Genomic DNA, 13,032 nt, shown 5'->3' on the forward strand with positions numbered 1-13,032 from the left:
CCTGCCTTCCTGTCTTCCTCAGAATTGATGCATGGCCTTTGCAGAGAAGGCCTTGGGCTCCCCAGGATGCTAGGATGATAAAAAAAAAAAAACACAACCCAAAATCGGGACAGCAACATCTGCACACAGGGAATTCTTGGAAGGCTAGAGAAATGTCACTTCCCCATTCTGGGACCACAACAGCCATTTATCATCCTTACTGTTGAGGGGGGGCAGTCCTGAGATGGAGCTGACCTTGAGGAAGGAGAGAATCACTTATAGGGGTGCCCAGAGACCAGGGGCCTGGGAGGGCCGGGTAGAGATGGGGGGAGCAAGGAGAGGGCGATGAAGCCCAGACTGTCCAGAGGGAACAAATGACAGTGGGTGTCCAGGCCTGTGTCCACACTAATGGCTCTTCCAGAAGGTCAGGGAAGCCTGGAGAGACTGAATGGGGAAACTGAAGGATGGCTGGAAGGGCTGTCACAGCCAGAGAGGTAAGTAATGAGTGTCTGTGCCCAGCAGTCCAGGTTTCTACCTCCAGGTCCTTCCTAGTAATTGAATCTAAGCTGTGTTTGTGACTGAAGGGTCTACAATTAAGACCTGAATCCAGACATGCCAAGGGCTATAGGCAGAGAGGCCAGAGCCTGTGGGAGAGGAGCCTGGCATATTTGTAAAGATATTTCTAGACATTTCGGGCTTCCCTGGTGGCTCAGATGGTTAAGAATCTGCCTGCAATGAGGGAGACCTGGGTTTGATCCCTGGGTCAGAAAGATCCCCTAGACAAGGGGATGGCAACCCACTCCAGTATTCTTGCCTGGAAGATCCCATGGACATAAAAGCCTGGTGGTCTATAGTCCATGGGGTCACAAAGAGTCGGACATACCTGAGCACACATGCACACATCTCAACAGACAAGCACAGACACTTGCTCCCAGATGCAGAGACAGCCAACCTGGATACCCCCGGGCACCTCGATATACAAAGACACCTATTCTCACCCATCTCTTTCACTTACTATGCCCATGCTCAGGCCAGCCAAGACCCCACACGGACATGCGGATGCACACAGCCCTGTGGGAGGAGCTTGGATATGTTGGTGAATGAAGCTGACCAAGATACCTGCCCTCAGGGAGGTGACATTCTGGGGCACCATCCATGGAGTTGCACAGATGTGTCCCCTCAGACCCCTACACATAGATTATTTACATACATGTAGGGGTCCAAAGTGATCCAAACAAACATGTATTGAGCACCTGCTTCGTTCCAGGAAGCAAGCTTAGTGTGGAGGAGATACAGGTGGGCAAAACCAATATGGTTCCTGCCCTCAAGTGTGTTAGTTGCTCAATTGTGTCTACTCTTTGGGACCCCATGGTCTGTCCATGAGATTTCCCAGGCAAGAATACTGGAGTGGGTTGCCATTCCCTTCTTCAGGGGATCTTCCTGACCCAGGGATTGAACTGGGATCTCCCTCATTGCAAGAAGATTCTTTACCATCTCAGCTACTAGGGAAGTCCCCATAAAGACACACTCAGAAACATAAGCCTAACAACGTTACACGCAACCTGCACGCACACACCTGTGTGCACACACATGCACGGCTCTTGCTGACTTTAAATACAGACCCAGAGTCAAGGCATTTTTATTATACAAGGCCCCAGGAAGCAGTTCATTTAGAATGAGGAGCAAGTCCAAAGTCAGATCTGTAAGTGGCCCATTCCTCTCCCCAGCTGTGTACACCTCTCCTCCAACCTCAAGTCATCTTCTCCGCTCCACCCTCTCACATCCCTCTCATAATGACAGCGCCAAGGGCTGCCTGCAGCCTTGAGCTCCCCCCTTGCTGTTCAAGATGCCTCCCAGCCTCACCGTCAGGACAGGAACCAAACGCGGGTCCACCGGCCAACAGTTTTTGCTGAGACATTGCATTACAACAGAGACTGCTCCTTCCAGACATTTTTTTTTTTTTTTTTTTTGCTTCTGCTTTGGCTTTTAAAGAATCAGAAATACCTTGGCAGTAGAAATGTGCTTTGGGCTGAAAGCTGACTCCCAGGGTCAGCGCCCAGGAGAAGATTTCTGCTACAGAGTTTCAGAGAAAATAGCAGGTGCTAAGCAGTTCTTATTTTCCAAGGGATAGAGAGAAAACACAATTGGAGTGGATTTAGGGCTTTGTGGGGCTCCTCTTCAGGTTGTGGTGTGTGTACGTGTGTGGTTTCTCTTTATTCCCCTGCTGGACAGAGTGGCAACAGAAAGAGCAGGCAGAGAGGAGGAGTTCAGAAAGCTGGGTCTGCGGCTGGTCCCTGCCTGAGACCAGGGACCCGCTGGCCCCATAGTGGAGCTACTGAGCCAGGTTGGGGCCCCCAGCTCTGCCTTCTCTTAGCTGCAGGAGAAGGGCTCTTTTTTTTTTTTTTAATCTCTCTATGCCTCAGTTTCCTCATCTATAATACAGGAAAAACAACAGCACCTACTTCACAGGGCTACTATGAGGGTTAAACAAGTCTATATATTATAAAGAATTGTATACATGTCATTCAGAGGAGGTCCTGTAAGCCCTCAGAGGATGACAGCTCCTGTCAGCCTCCCACCCTTATCCCTTCTCCCCAGACTGTGGCGACCGGCTCCCCGACTGTGGGATGGATGGAGGGTGACGCCGTGGATCCATGGATGGATGGTCACCGTTGAGAGGACTATTCTGCTTGTCCCTGCATCCTCTCCACAGCCTTCCTTGCCCAGCTCTGTGCTCCGGGAGCCTGGCCTCTATGGACTGCATTCCCAGACCCTATTCCCTCTCTTTCCACTCGGGTCGGCTAATGAGAGGTCAGAGGACAGGAGGAGATGAGGCTGGATACCTCTGCTCACACCCCCTCTGGCTTCAGCACCTCGCTTTCGTTTCATCTCCTGATCACTTCCTCCAGGGTAGGTAGCTAATGGCTCCTACACTGCTAGTCTTTGGGTGCCTGGCATCCTTGTGAATCGGTCAAATTTGCTGACACCTTTGTGAAAAATCCCTTTCTTAAATACTTTGGAGGACAGTGAAAGCAGCAACGTACAAGGGGACAGTCATGGCAGCACATGAGGTTTTCACATAAGGATGTTCATTACGGTGCTGTTTATAATGACTTAAAAAAAAAAAAAGGAAGGTCCAACCTTCAGGCATTGAGTGAGGAATCCAGACAGTGCACTGGACTGCAGCTGCAGAGGACAATGTGTGCAAACATACTCATCAATACTGGGGAACAGTCGCCACACCTCTCAGAAAAACAGTAGGCTGCCAAGTCCATGGGCAGTTTGACACCATCGGAAATAATATCCACAGGTGTGGAAAGAGAATGTATGTGAAGGACATATACAAAAATGTCAACTGCATCACCCTTGAATATGTAAATTATGGGCAGTGGATGTTTTATTCCTTAGTACATTTCTGAGTGGGGGGATGCCTTTTCTTCATTGAGCAAAAACTACTCTACTGACTAGAAGTTATTAACAATATAGGTGCAACTATTAAAAACTATATTTTAAAAAAATATTTAAGGGACTTCCCTAGTGGTCCAGTGCTTAAGACTTTGCCTTCCAATGTAGAGGGTACAGGCTCAATCCCTGGTCGGGTAGCTAAGATCCCACTTGCCTTAAGGCCAAAAAAACTAAAACATAGTATAGAAGCAATATTGTAACAAATTCAATAAAGACTTTAAAAATAGTCCACATCAAAAAATCTTTTTAAAAAATGCTTAGAATCACAGGAAAATAAACATCATAAAATGTTAAGTGAAAAAGGCAAAATTTCTTCGTGAACACATACACACACATTAGACATTAGACCAGATTAGACATTAAACCAGGGTCTCAAACCTTGCTCAGAACTTAAAGGTCCTGTCCCTACAAACTGCCTGCCCCACCTGGGTTGGGGAGCCCTCTCACTTACGGCCAAAGGGGTTTCATGCTGGACTGTTTTTGGAATGTGTGAAGTGATGGAGCCCAGAGTGGAGGGGGAGGATGTGTGTGCAGAAAATTCACTTGGATCATGCACAAGACAGTCCCAGACCTCTGCTGCAGCATAGCTGGCAGCAGGCTCCTTCTGCAAGTGGGAGGGATTGGGGGTGGGTCTCTCCTCCTTTAGGTTTGTGTCTGCGATTGTTTATAACCTATCAGCAGGGCCTCGCTGGGCTCTGCAGGGGCAGGGGGCAAGGAGGAAATGTTGGTCACTGAGCTCCCTAACATGAGAAAATGGCCTCACATTGCGTCTAATCACCACTTCCCACAAGGAACTTCACCGTGCGTGCTCATTTGCTTTTTAATCATCCTCTAAATATGCATTTTCACGTTATACCCTAATGGCACCCAGAGAATCATTAGGATCTGTTGGGACCTTAATCCATGGCTTCAGAAGTCTCGAAGTATGTAATTTCGCTCCATGATGTAGGTTCCTAAAAGTCCACAAATAACCATTTGCATGATAAAGTCACAACTCCAGAATCAATTACAGCTTTGGCTGGAGAGAATTTATTTCCTTTTTGAAAATTAAAATGTAAAATTGGAAGTTCCCGCACAAAAACCTCCCCTTGCCCAAGTGGGAAGAGGGAAGCGATCACAGCGCCCCCTGGGGCCCTGACTGACTGGGCAGGGCCTCTAAGGTGGCTCTCAGTGGGGCTGGCTGTGGGATTTCACTTCTCACAGGGATCATTCATCTTCTCAAGCCCCACCTCCATCTTAACTTCATGCCTCCTAACAGGCATTGGGGGTCCCAGCTGTGACTCTCCAGAGAGCCCCAAGACGTCTAGATATGTGAGGGGGCCCAAGTGACCCAGACATTAAAGTGAAATTATTAGTTGCTCAGTCATATCTGACTCTTTGCGACCCCGTGAACTCTAGCCCGCCAGGCTCCTCTGTCCATGGAATTCTTCAGGAAAGAATCCTGGAGTGGGTTGCCATTTCCTCCTCCAAGGGATCTTCCCAACCCAGGGATTGAACCAGGGTCTCCCACACTGCAGGTAAATTCTTTACCATCTGAGCCATCAAGGAAGCCCACAACAGATAAGGTACCACTATTAGTTTTAATAGTGGGTCTTCCCTGGTGGCCCAGTAGTTAACACTCCACATTTCCACTGCATGGCACACAGGTTCAGTTCCTGGTTGGGAAACTAAGATCCCGCATGCTGCATAGTAAAGCTGAAAGGAAAACAAAAAAATGACACTGATAAGCCAACTGATGTTGTCTAATGGTAATGATTCAGGTTGACTCCCTGTGTTGTGGGGATACCATGCACCCTGGATTTGGAGTTGGGAGCCAGGATTTGACGCCTGCAAGGCTCTGCTCAGCATCTCTGCTAGACCCAAAGATCCTGGACTCGTCTCACACCTGGCTGGCTCTTAATAACGATTCCCTGATGCCTCCAGCTATTCCCTGTGTCAGACTCACATAGCTTGGTTTAGTTCATGATCTAAAGAGGGACATCTCCCCCCTGTCTTCTGTACCCTAATGAAACACAGATGGAATTTTGATTACTACAATATACTGAGCTCTTGCTCTGTGTCAGACACGCACTACACCCTGAACACACGGCATCTCCTTACATGTTGACGACGGCTTGCTGAGACAGGCTCCATCTCAGAGAAGATAAGAGACACAGAGCCGGCTGGAAGAGGGGTCCTCCAACACCATACGGTCTCTCTTAGGGGCGAGCAGATTCTTCAGACCCTCTGAACTTTTTTTTTCTTATCCGAAAATTGGGCAGAATGATGCTTCTCACTTGTTGCTCTGAAGAGGAAATAAGGAGAAAGTGCTGGCACACTGCACCAGCCAAGAAGGTACTGGGCCGTCTTGTTTTGACTTGTCGTTTTGGTCTTGCCTCTAGTGGATTCTAAATGATCTACTCATGAAACGTGAAGATGCTGAAAAGTTTCAGATTCTATCTGAATCTGATTAAACCTCAAGCCACAACTCAGAGTCAGGCATTCTGATTCTGATGCCGTGATGACAGTAAGATGAATAAGAGCCTTTTAGAAGCCAGACGCCTGATGGAGATTGTAACTGTCCTCAAGGTGGGAGACTCCTCCCCACTGGAAAGGCGGGGACGCCGAGGTGTAGAGCTGGTCACTAGCCTGCAGTTCAGTACGAGTATGGGGAGAGCAGAGGCTCGGGAGCTGGGTCAAGTTGGTGCCCACACCTGGCTCTGTCCTGACCCAGCTGTCACTTGGGACTAGTTTCCCGTCCTCTGAGTACCCACCACTACCTCCTAGTCTTGGATCTGATGATCCAAGTACAGTGCCAGCGCCTAGTGCCACTGGATGAATGTTAACCGCTATGGTGTTTCCTGCCCAAGGACACTCCATGGGGAAGGGGTGGAGCCAGGCTCAGGTTTCCTGCCCTGCCCCACTCCAGGGCCCCCTCTGCGACCCCACAGCCTCCTGCATTGAGCCGCCCCCCTCAGCCCGCTCCCTCTCCCTCTGCAGTCATCATAGGCAGGAGGGACGGAGGTCTCTGGAAGGGCCTGACTTGCAGAGGGGAAGGGGGATCCACCCAAGGGGACCTAGGTATTTTGCCTGTGCTCAGAGAGCCTCTGCTTCTGCCACGCCTCCAGCAGGAGCTTAAATCCCTGCCCTACCATGAACTAGTGGGCCACTGAAAGCAAGCTGTTTTACTCCTCTGTGCCTCAGTTTCCTCCCTGGAAGGTCCTGCAATGGAAGGAGATCTGGATTGATAAGGGCACCTATTTCTAGGATTGGCACGTGGAGCAAAGGGCTTAATACGTGTTAAACATTGAAAGCTGTGCTCAGCAGACAGTTATCACCCCATAAATGTTCAAAGATACCATCATAACTAATAGGAAGAGTCATATCAGAAGCACTTTGTTCTAGTCCCCGAAGTCTAGACTCTCCCCATTCACCATACGGTCTCAGCACCAGCCTGGGAGCCAGCACACGGCCGCTCCCAGCTCCGGCTCTGCCAGTGACCCCGGCCTGATCTCGGACAGGCCACGGCTCCTCGCCGGACCTCAGTTCCCGCTGTCATGTAGTGATGAGTGGACAGGATGATTTCCGGGTCTCCTTCCATTTCCGGACTTTGAAATCCCCTCCTTCTAAGGACCACGGCAACCAACGTGCCAGATTCTCTCTCCACCGGCAGGATCTGTGCTGGAGGCGTGTGGGGATGTGGGGGGATTCACTCACTCATTCGGTCAGCACACTTTTCAGAGAGCCTCCCACCGACAAAGCGGGCTATTTCTTCTGGAATGACCCAGCCCATAAGGGCACACCTGCACCTCTTCCTTCCCCAGCTCTGATGGAACCACCCCCCTCCTTTCTAAGAATAAAATTTCTCTCTTCATAAACATGAGTTTCTGTCCCTGGTCTCCCAGGCAGGACTGCCCACTGGACAGAGCACAGACTTTGTGTCCAGCACGCCTGAGTAGACAGTCACTTCAACACCAGGTGGCCACATTTCCCAGAGTGTGGGTCATGATTCATTTGTGGGTCATAAACTTAGTGTAGTGAGTGGGTTGTATCTGGCATTAAAACGTAATGAGGGCTTCCCTGGTGGTCCAGTGGTTATCTCTGCCTTGCAATGCAGGAGACAATGGTTTGATCCCTGGTGGGATCCCTGGGCTTCCCAGGTTGCACTAGTGGTAAAGAACCTGCCTGCCAATGCAGGAGACATAAAAGATGCATGTTCCATCCCTGGGTCAGGAAGCTCCCCTGGAGGAAGGCATGGTAATCCACTCCAGTATTCTTGCCATGGAGAATCCCATGGACAGAGGATGCTGGTGAACTACAGTCCATAGCATTGCAAAGAGTCCGACATGTCTGAAGCAACTTAACAGATGCACCAGGAAGATCCCACATGCCCAGGGCAACAGAGCCAGCGCACCACAACAGTCCAAGAGCCTAGAGAAGCCACTGCAATGAGAAGCCTGTAACTAGAGAGTAGCCCCCATTGCCCATAACTAGAGAAAGCCTGCATGCAGCAATGAGGACCCAGTGCAGCCATAAATAAATATTAAAAAAAAACACCATAATGAAAGAGCAGAAAGTGGAATAAAATGGCACAGAAAATAGAGTGTTGTACAGAGTAGGAGGCGAGTGTAGACGTGAGATGTGAGCTGCGTGTGTTACCACGGGACGTGGTCAGAGAAGTTTGGAAGTTACATACCTAGAGCGCGTCATTTGACTTCCCAGGCCTCAGTCTACTTCTCTACCAGGAAGGTATTTTGACATGAGACTAGCATCAAGCCAGGCAAGGCTGGAGACCCCAGTGAGTTCTTCCCCAGTTGTCTGGAGCCCCCGCCTCTGTTTTGACATGTATTCTTCACTCTGCGGGAAGCTGAGCCACCAGTCCCACCCCTGCCCTCAAACCCTCTGCCCTCAGGTGACCAACAAACCAGTCACAGGAGAAGAAAATGCATCTCCATTCTGCAAACATTTGCAATCCCTGGTCAGTAAGCAAGAAAATGCATATAAATCCCATGAACATTTATCAAGCACCTGCATCACTCCAGGCCTCGGGCTGGGTGCCGGTGTCCAGTGATGAGTAGACAGGCCACCGCCCCGGGGAATTCACAGCCCAGCATGAAAAGCCAATTAAAAAAAAACAAAACCCACAGATATACGCCCAGGGTGCCAGGCTGGGCAACGACGTGCTGGAGGAAATGAAAGCACAGTCAAGGGCAGACAGAGATGCTCTTTCGGATTGGGCGGCCAGGTTGATGGTCTATTCATGCCTGGGCCATAAGCAGGCAGGGTTCAGGAGGAAGTGTGTAATGATGACAGGGCTCCTGGCTCTGAAGAGCCGCAGGAAGATGAGATTTACAGAAGAAATAGAGGAGAGAGTTGTCCAGACGCCTGGGTTAAAACTGGGTGGGGTGGGGTGAACTACAGATTAGCAAGGGCAAGCCTAGGTGTAGCCAAGATTCCCTTTTTGCAACAAGGAACAGCAGAGCTGATTAATGTAGTTGAACGGGAGATGAGCGGGCATCCCAGGGGGTGGGGGAGAAAATGGGCAAATGGGGTCTAGTGCAGGAGGGCGCCAACAGCAGAGTCATCATGCCCACTGATGGGGACAGTGAGGGGAGACCTCGAGGAAACCCAGAAGGTCAGATGGAGTTTACTCTTGTGGCAACGTTCATAGCAACATATGGGGGGCATCTATCCATGCCACGCCTGTGATAAGAACTTTTCACGTGTTATGTAATTGAATCCTCACAACCCTTGGAGTAGACATTATAACATTTCATCAGATCTAAGGCTCTTTAGATTAGCAAATGGACTGTTAATTTTGGTAGCCCTGAGAAAGAAATGTCGTGGTTATTTAAACTTTGACATGTCATGGATCGTCGCAGGAGTTGCAGTCTCAGAGATGTTAAAGATCATAGCATTGGGAATGTGGCCTTGTGATCCACAGGAAGTAGGGGAGTGGGAGGGTTGGTAACCTGATCCACATTCATACAACTCATAAGGCCCAAGGGGACTTGAATGCGGCCGGTCTAGCTCTGGAGCTTGTTTTCTGCCCCAGAACATCTCCTTCCTGTGTGTGAGAGGCCAGGGTCACAGGGAGGTGCTGTGGGGTTTCGAGAGGAGGCATGAAGTGTGGTCCAGGAAGCCCACGGGGCAGATAGGAGAGGAAGAGACCACTGAGAAGGTGACTGTGAGAACCGGGCTTGGGGCGGTGGAGATGCAGCCAGCTCCCAGCAGAGGAGAAGGGAGATGAGGGGAAGAAAGGAGGTGTACTATCGTGATCCAAGGTTTTAATATGATGACCCTTCCCAGCAAGAGGCAGGGTTTTCTATAAAGCAGAAATTATACAAGGGTATAGCGACTGAACTGAACTGAACTGAAAGGTTTCAAAGAATTACATCCATCACTGACAAGAAGGAAGGACAAGAGGAGACAGAAAGGAGGAGGAATGAAGGGAAAAGGGACTCTGAGGACGGCTATACAGGAAATGGCAGAGTGGGTGGTTGAGGGGCCTTTAAGAGTCACTTGGAACCCCTGAGTCAACAGAACCCTAGAGAGAAGCAGCCTGGGGCTGATATCAGACTTCTGGACCCTTAGGAGCCAGATCATCAAGGCAGGGACGTCCACCGCTGCCAGCTTCCCATGCACTAACCAGGGTCCCCAGCGCCCATGAAGAGACTCTCCTGCACACTTTCCTAAAGGGAGGTTGGCGAGATTAGAACCAGCCTCTATGCCTCTTGCAAAACCCAAGACCTCAAGTCATCCTCCTCTTCTGCCCAGGCATCTACTTTGCCTCCTACCGCCCCCGTTTCCTGTGGGCAAGGATGCCACATTTCAACAGTCCTCAGATGTTTCTTAACATTTCTGAAACTGGAATGCATCTTAGTCAATGCCATGTCAAAGTTTAATCAGCAGCGGTGTGACTTTCTTAGGCATACGAAAAATAACAGTCCGTCTTCTCATTAAAGAAATCTTAGGTTCCATGCCATATTGTATCCCCTTCAATATCCTGGACACACCCTGGTGGCAGAGACGATCTACACCCCTGGGGCCAAGTCCCCAACCCTGGTTCTGGCCCTAGTTCAGCCCTGTTGGATTCTCCCCCTCGGTGCATTGAAAATGCATAGAACAGACCCTGGGTCCCTCCTGCGACCTCACCAGGCCCCAGAGATTCCTGGACCCACTGTCTGAGCCACTCTGGGATAAGAAAGGGACCCCTGGAGCCAGGACCCCACACTTTACATAGAGCCTCTAAGGAGAGACAATCCCTGCAGGTTTCTGCCCAGGAAAAAAATTAACTACAGTCAGTAACCCCGAGGTGTGGGACAACAGCAAGCCAGGGGGAGGAGACAGCAATGAATACAGAGTGCCCTGGGCTGAACAGGGTCAGGAGGTCACAAGATCCGGTCCCCTGTCTCCCAGCTTAGCCAGGAGGAGAGCTGGCTTCTCTGTTTATAAAAATCCAGATAATTCTCATAACAGCGGTTCGTTCAGCAAGTCTGTAGTGGCAGAGACTTACCAGCTGCTGGGATCCAGAGGCAGGGTCCAGAACAGTTGCCCCTGACAAGCCAGGGAGCTGGGGCAATTATTTGTTTGCAGGCCTGTGTATTGTATGGATATAACAATTGTGCATTGAGGTGATCAAGGCAGAACAGCTGAGGAAGTGCTTATTATATCCTGTCTCTTAACAAATATTTTTGAGCATCTACTCTGTACTAGGCTTTGTGAATGGAGAACACATGGATGGTGGTCCCTGCCCTCCTGGAGCCAACATTCAGGAGATGAGAGATGGATCACAAACGATACACAAAACAAATAAGGTAACAATACAGGTAACAGTCAAGGAGCGGGAAGGGAAGAGTTCACTCTGGGGTCATGGGTTGTGATTTTAAGAATGGTCAGGAAGGCCTCCTTAGATGGTGACAAGATCAAGGAAAATGTCCCCAAAGTGATGGCTGGACTGAGTCTTGAGACATGAACAGGAGCTGACTATGCCAAAGAGGGTTAGAGGGAAGACCCTCCTGACACACAGAGCAGTATGTGCAAAAGTCCAGGGGTCTGCAAGCTCAGGGTCACCCCAGTGAGCTACCAAGAATAGGGGGCCCAGGAAGAAAAGATATGAGAGAAGTAGCTAGGTCATGAGGGTACAGTTAAACCAGGCTAAAATTATCTGAGCATTGCCCAACATGCTTGGGGAAATGTGAGGATCTGAAGCTGAGAAGTGATGAAGTCCTGTGTTCTGTTTTTAATAGGATTTGATGCAAACGGGGTATGAAAAGCTCTGTAAAAATGCCAAATGGCATTCTCAGAGAATGTTCCACAGGGTACTCACCCAAGCCCCAGGAACTCTGCATGAAACAAAGGTTTTCATGATCTATAGAGTTTTGGCAAAAACAAACGCATATATATAAGTGTTTACATTTATGTATGCGTGCATGCATGTTAAGTCGCTCCAGTTATGTCCAACCCATGGACTGTAGCCCGCCAGGCTATTCTGTCCCTGGGATTCTCCAGGTAAGAATACTGGTGTGGGTCACCATTTCCTACTCCAGGGGATCTTCCTGACCCAGGGATCAAACCTGGGTCTCTTATGTCTCCTGCTTTGGCAGGTGGGTTCTTTAACACTAGCACCACCTGGGAAGCCCATATTTATGTATGCTGCTGCTAAGTCACTTCAGTCGTGTCCGACTCTGTGTGACCCCATAGATGGAAGCCCATCAGGCTCCCCCGTCCCTGGGATTCTCCAGGCAAGAACACTGGAGTGGGTTGCCATTTCCTTCTCCAATGTGTGAAAGTGAAAAGTGAAAGTGAAGTCGCTCAGTCGTGTCTGACCCTTAGCGACCCCATGGACTGCAGCCTACCAGGCTCCTCCATCCATGGGATTTTCTAGGCAAGAGTACTGGAGTGGCTTGCCATTGCCTTCTCCGCATATTTATGTATACCACATTCCTTTTTCGGAAAAACACAACGCTCGTTTGCATTGTAAAGGATCTGAGGATGTCTGCAGTAAAGACACGTTCAACCTTGTCAGTTCTAGCATGGTCAAACTAAGCTGACCACACAGCTCTTTTCCATTTCTCTCTCCCCACACCCTCACAGTTTTGAGCCCTCCTGGAGAAAGAGCAGACTGAAGGACAGGACACCAAGCAGTTCCCATTCCCCGCCGTGTGTGTGCTCTTCATGCAGTCCGCCCCCATCCCGCCCCGGCTCGAGGTCCCGTTTCTAGAACTCCTCAATGGCAGCCCCACCCGGCCGGCCATCTGGGCAGCCCTGCAGCAGGTGAGCCCAGCAGTCACCGGTCACCCTCCACAGAGATAGCATAATCCAGAACAGCAGATAATCCAAAAGCCATTTATTTTTGGCATGCTAAGTGAGTTTATTTTTACTTCAGCCTTACCTTCCTGATTTGGCCTCACTCAGACACATGCTAAAAAGAGCCTGCTTTTTTGGAACACACTCTGAGGGAAGGGAGGAAGGGGGCCCAGGGAGATGCTTGGGGAAGCCGCTGGGGAATTTCATACACATTGTGGCTCGTGTCTCCTTCCTCACTCTCCTGTGGAAAAACCCTCCTGACTGGAAACTGTGCTGATCTGGTGCTGAAACTGTGTGCTC

Source organism: Moschus berezovskii, chromosome 23 (assembly GCF_049115385.1).
Source record: "Moschus berezovskii isolate FMDL1 chromosome 23, NW_MosBer_1.0, whole genome shotgun sequence".
Lineage (NCBI taxonomy): Eukaryota > Metazoa > Chordata > Mammalia > Artiodactyla > Moschidae > Moschus > Moschus berezovskii.